This window comes from Podarcis bocagei (genome assembly GCF_964188305.1).
Source record: "Podarcis bocagei genome assembly, chromosome: 2".
In the NCBI taxonomy this organism is placed as follows: Eukaryota; Metazoa; Chordata; class Lepidosauria; order Squamata; family Lacertidae; genus Podarcis; species Podarcis bocagei.
This window is the reverse complement of record NC_138126.1, coordinates 8,704,128-8,716,980: the sequence shown is the minus strand read 5'-3', so window position 1 is coordinate 8,716,980 and position 12,853 is coordinate 8,704,128. Positions and strand designations below refer to the sequence as shown.

The following is a 12,853-nucleotide window of genomic DNA, read 5'->3' as shown; positions in this document are numbered from 1 at the left end:
CTTTTATGTACCAAAATGAGTCAAATAATTTTAAAAATTGCTTTATGCGTGGCATAACTAATCAATATTATAACAGCAATCAAAAGAAGCATTAAAGTTAGAAGATAATGAGAATATAATGACTTGAGTAAAAAATGGGTTTTGTATGATTGTGCCCCACCTACGGGGCACTTTGATACAAAGTGTAAATTGTATGAGAATGGTAATTATTTACAAAAATTTAATGAAAAAACAATTTTTATTATGAGATCATAATCAGCCCTTCAATTTGTTACTTAAAAATCTAAATTATGCATCAAAACTAAGTGTTTCACACATATCATAGACTTTATTTTTTTTATATAATTTTTTTATTGGTTTTACAAAATTTTTTAAAACAATACAAACATATAAAAAGACATGCAAACACATATAGTTTCATAACCTTTTTTTTCATAAACCTTGTTTCTCAGACTCCCCCATACCTCCCCTTTCTGCATCCCAATGTCCAAAATTTTTTAGCAACTTCTAAATATTTCTGTCAAGCCTCTGTCCTCTTAATCTTTCCTTCAGTCTAATTTTATATCACTGTAACCCTTTCTTTCTCAAAACTTCGACATTCTAACATTCATCAAGTTTATAATAGTCCTTAAGATAGATTTTAAATTTCTTCCATTCTTCTTCCGCCGTCTCCTTTCCCTGATCACGGATTCTGCCGGTCATCTCAGCCAATGTCATGTAGTCCATCACTTTCATCTGCCATTCTTCCAGGGTGGGTAGATCTTGTGTCTTCCAATACTTTGCGATAAGTATTCTTGCTGCTGTTGTAGCATACATAAAGAAAGTTCTATCTTTCTTTGACACCAATTGGCCGACAATGCCCAAGAGAAAGGCCTCTGGTTTCTTAGGGAAAGTACATTTAAGTACCTTTTTCATTTCATTATATATCATTTCCCAGAAAGCCTTAATCTTCGGGCATGTCCACCAAAGGTGATAGAAAGTACCTTCAGTTTCTTTACATTTCCAACACTTATTATCAGGCATGTACTGGGGTCATGTACCACCTGTAGATCATTTTCATAATATTTTCCTTCAAGGCATTACATGCCGTAAATTTAATACCGGTGTTCCACAACCATTCCCAGTCAGCAAACATGATGTTATGACCAATGTCCTGTGCCCACTTAATCATAGCTGATTTAACTGTTTCATCTTGTGTATTCCATTTCAGCAGCAAATTATACATTCTTGACAAATTCTTAGTATTGGGTTCTAACAGTTCAGTCTCTAATTTTGATTTTTCCACCTGGAAGCCAATTTTCCTGTCCTGTTTGTAAACCTCCATTATTTGGAAATATTGGAGCCAGTCTTGTACTTTAGGTTTCAATTTCTCATGACTTTGTAATTTCAATTTATCTCCATCCTGTTCCAAAATTTCCCAATACTTTGGCCATCCGACCTCCATATTGAGTTTCTTCAATGCCTTAGCCTCCAAGGGTGACAACCATCTAGGGGTTTTGTTTTCCAACAAGTCTTTATATCTTATCCAAACATTAAACAATGCTTTTCTGACAATGTGATTTTTAAAGGCCCTATGCACTTTGATTTTATCATACCATAAATATGCATGCCAACCAAATGTATTATTAAAGCCTTCTAAATCCAAGATGGGGACGCGGGTGGCGCTGTGGGTAAAAGCCTCAGCGCCTAGGGCTTGCCGATCGAAAGGTCGGCAGTTCGAATCCCCGTGGCGGGGTGCGCTCCCGCTGTTCGGTCCCAGCGCCTGCCAACCTAGCAGTTCGAAAGCACCCCCGGGTGCAAGTAGATAAATAGGTACCGCTTACCAGCGGGAAGGTAAACGGCGTTCCGTGTGCTGCGCTGGCTCGCCAGATGCAGCTTTGTCACGCTGGCCACGTGACCCGAGCCTATAGATGTGAGATGGGCGCACAAACCCCAGAGTCTGTCAAGACTGGCCCGTTCGGGCAGGGGTACCTTTACCTTTACCTTAAATCCAAGATATCTGTGTTCTCGAGGAGCATCCACTCTTTAAGCCAGCAAAACGCTGCTGCTTCATAGTACAGTTTTAAGTCCGGCAGGGCAAATCCCCCTCTTTCTTTTGCATCTGTAAGTACTTTAAATTTTATTCTGGGCTTTTTGCCCTGCCAGACAAATCTCGCAATGTCTTTCTGCCACCTCTTGAAACAGTCCATCTGTCAAGGATCTGCAAAGTTTGAAACAAAAATAACATTCTAGGCAATACATTCATCTTAATAACTGCAATTCGGCCTAACATTGACAGTTTTAAATTTGACCATATTTCTAGATCTTTTTTAATTTCTGACCAACATTTTTCATAGTTGTCCTTATACAAGTTCAAATTTTTAGATGTCAAATGAACCCCTAGATATTTCACCTTCTTAACCACTGTCAAACCTGTCTCTTCTTGAAATTTCTCCTTCTCCATGACTGTCAAGTTTTTTTCTAAGACTTTAGTTTTTTGTTTGTTCAGTTTAAATCCGGCTACCTGGCCAAATTGTTGAATTATCTCCAACACTCTTTTCGTACTAGTGTTTGGCTCTTGTAAGGTCAATACTAGGTCATCTGCAAATGCCCTTAACTTGTAATGTTTAGCTCCGACCTGTACACCTTTAACCTGCTGGTCATTTCTAATCATATTCAGCAACACCTCCAGAACAGAAATGAAAAGCAATGGAGAAATTGGGCACCCCTGTCGTGTTCCTTTTTCTATCTTAAGTTCCTCCGTAATCACATTGTTTACAATCAGCTTAGCTTTTTGTTCAGAATATATTGCACCCATACCATTCTCAAAACCTTGGCCTACCCCCATCCCATGAAGATTCTTTTTCATAAAACTCCAAGAAATATTGTCAAAGGCTTTCTCCGCGTCCACAAAAATCAGCACTGCTTTAGTGTTTATGTTCACCTCTAGCAATTCCAAAATGTCTATTATATTCCTTACATTGTCTGATAGGTGCCTTTTTGGGAGAAAGCCTGCTTGGTCCTTATGAATCTTCTCCATCAACACTCTTTTAAATCTTTTTGCCAAAATGTCTGCAAAAATTTTATAATCCACATTGAGTAATGATATTGGGCGGTAGTTCTTAAGTTGAGTCTTTTCAGTCTCTGTCTTTGGTATGAGTGAAATATACGCTTCTTTCCACGATTCTGGTGCCCTTTTCCCCTCTAAGATCTCGTTACAGACTTCCTTTAACAGTTGAACCAACCACTCCTTCAACGATTTATAGTATCTGGAAGTCAGTCCATCTGGTCCTGGAGATTTGCCCAGTTGCATGTCCTGAATGGCACCCTCTATCTCTTGTTCTGTTATTCTCTGGTTTAGATCCACCTTGCTTTGATGAGAGATTTTTTGTAATCCATATTTATTAAGGAATTTATCTATGTCCTCTTCATTTTGTGGCCCTTGAGAGTAAAGTTTTTTAAAATAACTCAGAAAACAGTTTCTAATCTCATTGGGTTTAGATATGTTCTTTCCATCCACTTCTAGGCTTGTAACTGTATTTAGTTTCTGCCTTTTCTTTAATTGCCATGCCAGAAGTTTGCCACATTTGTCTGCCGATTCAAGTGTCTTTTGTTTCATTTGCTTTATCTTCCATTCAATCTCTTGATTCATCAATTCCATATATTGTGTTTGATATAACTTGATCTCTCTCAAAATCTCCTGGGACTTTGGTTTTGATCTTAATTTTTTCTCTCCTTCTTTTATCTTTTCCAAAATCTTTTCCCTTCTTCTCATTCTGCTTTCTCTTTTTTATTGAATTTTGTTGAATCAAAAATCCTCACATCACAGCTTTACTTGCGTCCCAGATCACTCTTTTTTCCACATCGGCCTTTAGATTTATTTCAAAATAGTCCTTTAGGGTTTTTTGGGCCTTCATGTGGATCTCCTTATCTCGAAACAGGGTGTCATTCATCCTCCATCTAAATTGACCAGTTGTTGTAAGTTTCATTTCCATCTTCACGGCGTTATGGTCGGAGCAAGTTTTTGGGCAGATTTCTACCTTCTTAATCTTTGGAGCCATCCCACTAGTGATCCAAATTTGATTAATTCTGGTCCAGGTCATCATTGCTTGAGAGAAAAAAGTTCCCTCTCTCTCAAGAGGGTTCCTTGTTCTCCATATGTCTATTAGGTCCATATTTTCCGTCATCTCAAAGAAGGTCTTCGGAAGTCTCCCTTCCTTGGAAATTGTCAGTCTTTGTGCCTTGTCCATATTTGTAGACACTACACCGTTCATGTCTCCCATAATTATCATATTGTAATCCAAATAGTCCGTCAAAGTTTCATGGAGTCTCTTGAAGAATTCCGCCTTGCCTTCATTTGGTGCATAAATTCCAACTATTAAGAATTTTTCTCCTTAAAAATCTGTATGGATGAATTTTCAATTTGCAAGGCCTTTTGGTAATGTAATTTTAATATTTTATCTCTTTCTTCCTTCGATCTAAGGGTAATCAAACAGTCCCTCGGGGTCTTTCTGTTCTGTCTTCTGCCCAGTCTAAATGCTGTTGTTATCTTAAATTCTTCCTCCTCCAAGTCTTCCCAGAAATCAGCAAACTCTTGTGTTAAAAACTCCGCTAGGTTGTCTCCTTCGCTCTCTGGAATCAATCTTAATTTCAGATTTCTTTCCTTTCTCTGTAATTCCCACAAAGCCAGAGTTGCATCATGTTCATGAACCTTTTTAGCAATCGGTTCCAAGTTCTCTTGTGTCTCTCCAGCAATAGTTCTAGCTTCCTCTGCAATCTTACGTGTTGCGGAATTTTCTTGGACCAGCCTGTTTATAGATTCTGTATTCAAATCCAATCTTGCTGTTAGTTCTGTTAATTTCTGTGTATTTTCTGTACTCTGCTTTGTCAAGGTCTCCAAAGACTGATTTATCTTGAGTAGCGCTTGTGTCACTGACTCCATGGAGGCAGCTGTCACTTTTTCTTGTCCTGTTGTTCCTGTAGGAGTTACGCCGGTAATTGAGCCTCTTTTCTTTTGTTGCTGTTGCTGGTATTGTTGTTGCTTAGCTTTGGCTCTTGTGGTTATCTCTTCCGCTGGGCCACTCATGTCCCAAGGTCGTTCCCAGGAAAACAATCCCCTGATGGAAAATTCCTCTGTCCTAGCCTGTTACAGCCGTTACTTTGGCCCTCTAGGGGGAGCAAACAAAAATGTCCGAGTATGGAGACAAAGAAGTTAAAGACAAATATATCAGGAGGTTTGTAAATATCTGTTACAGCACTTTTTCCAGTAGATACTATTTCAGCCTGCTCCAATATACTGTATCAACAAGGTCCAAGAACTTTGTATCAAACAAAGCTTCAGCTATGTAACTTTCCCAGGAACTTAAAGACAGTTCAGTGCCCTAATGTCTTATTTGGCAGTCCGCTTCAGGGCGTTAAGGCAGCAGAAGACTTTTTTCTTTTTTAGGTAAATTATGCAGTTCTTAATGTCCCTTTTCCTCCCCTCTGCCCTGCTTGCTAGAGGGGAGATTAAATCCAATGTCAGGTTTAAGTAGTCAAAAGATGTCTCCTGCGGATGCAGCTCTAAATTTCCGTTGCTTAAGCTGTCATGCAGTCGGGGGAAGGCAGACTTCCTTAATTTTTACCTTCCCCGTTTTCAGCCAAATTTTCTTTAAATAAGTCCCAAATTAGCGTTCAGTCTTACTCACGGGTTTTTCAGTTTCAGATTTACAGGAAGGAATCGGCGCTCTCCATCAATGGCGACGCGGCTTCACCCTGCGGGCTGGGTAGCGACTCTCAGCACCGCGCTCTCCCGATGCCGTTCCGGAGCCTTTAAAAAGGCTCTTTCTGCAGTAAGGGGGAGCGCTTCTGGTGCCCACCGAGTCTCCTTGTTCACAGGCTTCAGCGCCTGTGATTTTAGGGGTCCCCCGCTTGCCGTAGCGGGTCAGACCCGAACTCGCAGAGCAGTCCTCCTCCGGAGCTCGGAAAGAGGACCGCCATTAACGCTGGCGCCGACCGGAAGTCCATATCATAGACTTTACGGCAGGTTTTCTTAACAAAACTTCATAACTTCTATTAATCTTTTCTCGAACACCTATCCATTAAAAAAAACTTTGGAAAAAGTTTAAAAAGTATAAGAACTCACATTAAGTAGTCAAAAAATAGTAATTTAAACAAAATGCTTAGAAAAAATAATATATTTTCTTCACGTGCAATAGAAGCTAAATGTTAAGGAAATATCTTATTTTTTCTAAGCATTTTGTTTAAATTACTATTTTTGGACTACCTAATGTGTACATTGTATATCCACTGAAGTCAAAAGAAAAAGTATAAAGAGATGATGTTCGAGATGTGCCCTTTGAAAAATTTGGTTTTGGCAAAACAGCATCCTTGAAATCAACGCTTGCCTTATCTTCTACAAGGGGGAAGACAAACATACAAGATCCTGGATATTTCCTGAGATATGACACTTGATAATCGCTCATATATTATATTTAGAAATGACTTTGGCCACGTAGTAAACAACAGTTTTTTTCTTTTCAAATTTCATGAGTAGGAAATAAGTTTAATAATAATAATAATAATAATAATAATAATAATAATAATAATAATAATAATATTTATTTATACCCCGCCCTCCCCAGCCAAGGCCGGGCTCAGAGTGGCTTACAAGCAATAATAAAAACAAAATGAATGATTACAACTTAAAAACAAAAATAAAATACAACATTAAAATAATGGAACATTAAAATATTAAAATGTAGCCTCATCGCAGGAGGAGAAGGAGAAGAAAAAAGAGAGGGAGGGAGGGAATCAAATTGGCTCCAAGCCAAAGGCCAGGTGGAACAACTCTGTCTTACAGGCCCTGCGGAAAGAAATCAGATCCTGCAGGGCCCTGGTCTCATGAGGCAGAGTGTTCCACCAGGCTGGAGCCAAAGTTGAAAAGGCCCTGGCTCTGGTTGAAGCCAATCTAACTTCCTTAGGGCCTGGGACCACTAGGGTGTTGTTATTTATGGACCTTGAGGCTCTCCGTGGGGCATACCAGGCGAGGCGGTCCCGTAGGTACGAGGGTCCTAGGCCGTGAAGGGCTTTAAAGGTCAAAAGCAGCACCTTAAATCTGACCCTGTACTCCACCGGGAGCCAGTGCAGCTGGAAAAGCACTGGGTGAATATGCTCCCATGGCAGAGACCCTGTGAGGAGCCTCGCTGCAGCATTCTGCACCCTCTGGAGTTTCTGGGACAGCTTCAAGGGCAGCCCTGCGTAGAGTTTAGAGATTTCATGCAAACTTGTATATTGGGGCACTATTGTACACTAACGGGGCACTTTTATACGTATCAATGTGCCCTGTGTCTTAGTGTATCAAAGTGCCCCAGTGGACATTTTCAGAAAACTAACAATAAAACCACTGAACTTATATACTAAGTGGGATAATTTACCTTTGGTATTTTAAAATCTTAACTAAACAACGAAAAACAGCATTGGAACACTTTTACATTTCACGTGATTATTTAGTTGGCCGCGCTAAAAACACACCTACTCTCGTCAAACGCCAATGGTGAACTGGCAGGCAGCGCGGTCGCAACTGTCATACTCACACTTGTATAGACACGTTTTAGTGATGTCACAACACGAATAACGTTTCTCAATATTGAAATATTGTTGGTGTATCAATGTGCCCCACCTCCCCCTATATACTTATGGGGAAAGTCTTTGAAACTAAATTAATTAACCTTTTTTTTAAATAGAAAATGGATGGGGAGCCCATAAAATATGGATGCAGCCCCCTCACTAAGTCTGTAGGCTAGCCACTTTCTGCCTAGAAGCAGAAAACCTGCACATAGTGAGAGAGTATGGGAATTCCCTCTTCTACTTTCTTATATTTTTCATTTGTGAGGAATTCTACTTTTTCCCATGGGGAACATTCAGAAATGTCATCTTCCCCAACCCCATGCCTTCAAATGGTACAGTCCACTCTTACGCCTTCAGGAATCTGGCACAGGGACCAGTCACATGATCAAGTGTTTTGACTGGCTTTCTTCCTGTCTCTCTTTATTAGCTTTGCTGATATTAACGTTAATTAAAAATGAAATAATTCTAGCACCCTCCCTTTTTGAGGAATGACACATACGTATTAGCCGTGCTTAGAGAGATCTGAGCAAATTCATCTATGGGGGCCTCGTGATAATTCACCCCAAAGACACTGAGCATATTTGTTGAGGTTGAGGATTTCACCCCAAAAGCCACAATGAAGCGTTTTCAAGGGTGACAACAAGGGCAGGCGGGAGAACTAGAAAGGAGCTCTGTCTTTCCCAGGGCTGTTGACTTTGTTCACTAACTATGGAGCTGAAAAGTCCCGGAGAACAGAGCAGTGAGTCCAGGATTTCTTCCCCCTCAAGAGAGGAACCAGGATCAGTCTGAGCTGCCCTCAGTTCATGACTTGCAACTTCGAAGGATCTGAATGAATCCCGCCATTGGGGACCTGGTGAAATTTGCCCCTCAGCCTAGAGGCAGCTCCCTGGGACAATCTTGGAACCACAAGTTGTCATGTTTGAGTAGTGTTAGAGCTTTGCAAGATGACAAATTAATTTAATTTGTACCAATCCTCCCTCCCAAAGGAGTCTGCTTTGGTAAACATCTAAAAATAGTTCCAGCATAGACACTGACTGGGGAAGATGCCAAGGCAGCTTGAGGAAACCCCATTTATTCATAGTTCTTTTTAATTTCTGGAGATGTGAGATTCTGACTAGGTTTCCCCTTGGGTCCCTGCTCCTCTGCTCTTAAAAAATACAGGATTCCTTCAGGCTCCCGTTGTGGATGTCTATCATTAACCCCAATTAATGATTGCCCTTTTTGCAGAGGCTCCGGTGGTGAAGGTGACCAGGAAGGCAGACTATGACGGCCTGGAGACCCTCGTTTGCCAAGTCCACGGCTTCTACCCCAAGGAGATTGAGGCCAACTGGGTGAAGGACGGGGAGGTCTGGCAGGAGGGCACCCTCCGAGGATTGGTCGCCCCCAACTCGGACGGGACCTACTATCTCTTGCTCAGTGTCCAGATCGACCCCGAGGAGAGGGAGCGCTTCCGGTGCCGCGTGGAGCACGACAGCCTGGAGAAGCCTCTGGACGTGGCCTGGGAGAAGGAGCCTGGTGAGAGACAGACAGACAGACAGGAGGGGAAGGGGTGGGCTCTGGGAGGGGGATTTCCACCCAACTCCTCCCTTCAGCAGCAGCACAGCTCAGATGGGGAACCCCAGTTGGATCCTGTCCATGTCTCTGGAGGCAAGCGACTGAATTGGAATCTGTAGATTTCAGCAGAGATGCAGCCTTTTCTGGCAAGTGTCTCATAGGCCTTAAACTCGAATTGGATGTCGTAGGTAAAAACTGGCTGTCACCTTTTTGACTTTAAGCCCAAGCTGTTGTCATGCCACAGAATGTGGGCAGACGTGTTATTTCTTCAAAACAATACGACCTCCTCCACATGGCTGACTTACTCACACTCTCTGTGACTGAAAAAGCGGCAACGGACTTAAAAGAGGGAGCCCTGGACTGACTGTCCTTCACAGTGATAAAGATTCTCACTCGCTCTTCCTCACACCCGTGCCCAGCTAGAAAAACTGATACTCATCTCCACTTCGCCCAAACACCCGCACACCGCTGGGAAGGGCAAGCAGGAATTTTAATAACAATGCTTGTCTCTCACACATCGCCAGGAAAGCTGTGCCTGCAGGAACCAAAGCAGAATGTCTTAAGAGCCAGACTCCCTTTTCCCCAGCAGGAGCACAGGAACGCACATCCCCACCCACAGCCCAGACTCTCCTTCTCACAGGCAGGCAAGCGAGGATTATGGAAGCGGCCCTTGAGCCAAAGACTCCCACAGGCAGGGCAGAGGGGACCAGGGCTCACTCACTAGCGCTACGGACTTCAGAGATTCCACCCAAACAAAAAAACCTGGACATTTTGACTCATTTAAAAATTTTGTCTGGACAGACATTTTAAGTCTGAAAAAGGACTGGACATATGGCAACCCTAAACAAGATGCTTCTTCCTAAGGGTTTGTGTCTTCCCTGAAGGCCTGTAATGCTGGGCTCTGGGGGGTCTCAGAGGGGAGGGAATCCCTTCCTCTCAGGGTCAGGACAGAGAAGGCTGAAGCACCTGAGCAGGAGGAGACCTGCTTTTAAGTCTGGAGTCTGTGATGAAGCAGGTGTGCCTGTCAACTGTCTTCCTTAAATGAACTGGTTATTTTGAAGACCTCTAATGCTGGACTCTGGTGGGGAGAAGGACCATTGTATTGGGGGCACTACAGAGAAGACCGTGGCCTGTTAGGAGGGAGAAAGAGGGCCTGCTTTGCACACGTAAAATCCTCCCGGGCTCATAGCTCAGCACCTCCACTCCATTCTCCTGCTTGAGGCCTTGGGGAGCTCCTGCCACCAGTCTGAATAAAAATGTCTCTTGCCTCCTTTTAGGTAACCTGGGGCTCATTGTGGGAGCCATTTTGGGTGTCATGGCTGCCATCCTGCTGGTCTCTGGGATCATCATCTTCATCATCCGCAGTAAGTAAATCCTGGATGCGTTTGCTGCCTCTCCTGTGTCCTTCTGTCTTGGCCTCCGACTGGGAATGTGCTGGTGGAGATTCCTGGCAATTGTCGCTGGCATCCCTACAGAGACCCCTCCCCATAAAACACCCTTTGAACATGAATCAAAAGTCCTGTTGGCCATTCCTTTGCACTCACTCTGTGCTCAGGAAGTTCATTTCCCACCTGACGTTTTAATCAGTCCTAAGCCTTCAGTCCTGTACACACTTAGCAGGGAGCCTTCCTTACAAATCATTAGGTGCCAGGCAAAATCCTTTCTCTCTAACCAGGCCTTTGGCCTTTTAAATGTGTTTGTGGGAGCAGAGTTACTGGTTTGTTTTTCCTTTATTATGTATTTTGTGCTCTCATTTTGTATTTTTATGTTGTGAACTGCCCTGCTATCTTCAATAAATGAATAAATAAATATTGATCTGGGAGGATGCTGTATTGAACTGAATAGGACATTCCTCTGAGTAGACTTGCCTAGAATTGCACTGTTAAAGTGCATTATCTCTTCTCCCCACCCTCTCTGGGCAAATTTAGGGGTCTGCTGGGAGTGAAATAATAATCTGAAAAGGAATGAGTGAAGGGACTGGACAATGTTTCCTTCCAGCCTCTTGGAATTTGTCTACTACCTGGCTTTCATGTTGATTTTTTAATTTAATTTCCTCATTTTTTTCTACTTCTTTGTAAAATGAGTTCCTTGAAAAGCTCCCCTTCTGGGCTCCCCTTCCTTGGAGGTGTTTGGAAGAAACAAGAGAAGCATCTGGGAAGGTTTCAGCATCTGAGAGCCAAATGGTCAAAATGGAATTGTGTGGCCTCTGGAGGTCCCTTCCAGCTCTGACTTTCTGCTTTTGTCTTCACAGGGAAACGGAGTGAGAAATCAGCCTACAAAGCAGCCTCAAGTGAGTGACTCCTCCCCTCTCTCTGTCTGACATATTTCCCCCCAATATGGAGCAGGAACAGGTTACAAACAGACCAAACCAAACCTGGTGGTGGCCTAGTCCTTAAGCCCAAGACCCTGATGGGAAGCTTCAGCCTGTCTGCTCAGCCTGTCTGTGGACAGCAAGGAATCCTTCAGGGCCAGGAAAAGGCTGTAGAGAGACTGTCGGCTGAGGGAGGGGCTCCAGGAAGGAGCAGGAGGAAGAGCCGAGGGTGCGGGGAGAGAGGGGTCTCTGGGGGTTTAATCTACTAGAACCTGAAGCTAAAGATTTGGTTGGTTAGCTCTAGTCTCTGGGTGTTAGGAACCCACCATTGCTCTCCCCCAGTCCTTCTGCCTTCCTGCCCAGATCGCACCCACCCCAGCTCTAGTCCCCCACTTCCTCCATGCCAGGCTGTGCCCATCTCTCTTTGCCCTCCAGCACCTGCTTCTCCCCCCACTGCTGTCCTTGAGCCCCCTTGCCTCTGGGCTGCCTGTCCCTGAACTCTTCTTAGGCCCCTCCCCATATTGAGCCTGATCTGGGATGGGGTTGGAAGGAGGGAGGAGAAGGGCTGGGGGGGTGGGATCTCCCTCCCTGGGATCCTAACTCCTGTGTTTCCTCCCTTTTGCAGCAAGCGACCAGGGGTCCGACAGCTCCACCAAGGGTAAGTGGGGGGGGCAGGTGGGGGCAAAGGGGGGGTCTCTTGCAGAAGACTCCGTGGGGAACATCCTCAAATGGGGAAAACCTTCTTCTGTTACCCCCCTTGGGGTTTCCAAGAGTGACATAATCTGCAGTGTCCATTGAGCTGAAAATCACTCTTGTGACTCATTCTGTCTCTCCATCTGAGCTCCACAGAGGATCCCCTCCATCTGACAAATAGGTTCTCCCCAGGATCTGAATAAGAGGGAATCACATTTTGGGTTCTGGAAGGAATTTTTCCTTCTAGCAGGACTGCTTTGTGTCCTTCCGGTATTCCCCCAAAGAGTGCAGCTTGGCTCACTTGCTGGAGCTGCCCTCTGCAGGCATTTGCTCTGCGCGCCCATTTTGGTGGTGTTCCTAGCATATCTTAGGTCTGATTTGACATGATGAGGGATGGTGAGGCTGGACTAGATGGCCTTTGGGTTCCCACTAGCTCTGTAATGCTGATGCCCCCACACCATGATGTTGGCTTAACTTTTAAACACCCCTGTTCTTTATTTCTGCAGTTTCATACCAGCCCAATGTGTGAGATGAGACCAGAAGGAGCCTGCCCAGGTTTTGCTGTGACTTACAGAGGCTCAGAGCTGTTTAGGATGTTCCTTAATCCTGGCTCTCACTCATCCATTCTGACTCCAGCTGTAACTAGAATTGGAGGATAATCATGTTTTTCTGATGGATTTTGGCCAATTCTTGCTTCAGATTCTGCTG

The 12,853-nt window shown here is 43.6% G+C and overlaps 1 pseudogene across 1 annotated transcript in view; it reads left to right on the top strand.

The window, feature by feature from the left end:
- Positions 1-12,853, top strand: part of LOC308580876 (major histocompatibility complex class I-related gene protein-like) — a 58,351-nt pseudogene that overhangs the window by 18,566 nt on the left and 26,932 nt on the right. Inside the window, exons 5-8 of the transcript XR_014013455.1 lie at positions 8,815-9,102; positions 10,419-10,505; positions 11,393-11,431; positions 12,078-12,110. The product of XR_014013455.1 is annotated as a major histocompatibility complex class I-related gene protein-like (transcript). The remainder of the gene's footprint in view (positions 1-8,814; positions 9,103-10,418; positions 10,506-11,392; positions 11,432-12,077; positions 12,111-12,853) is intronic.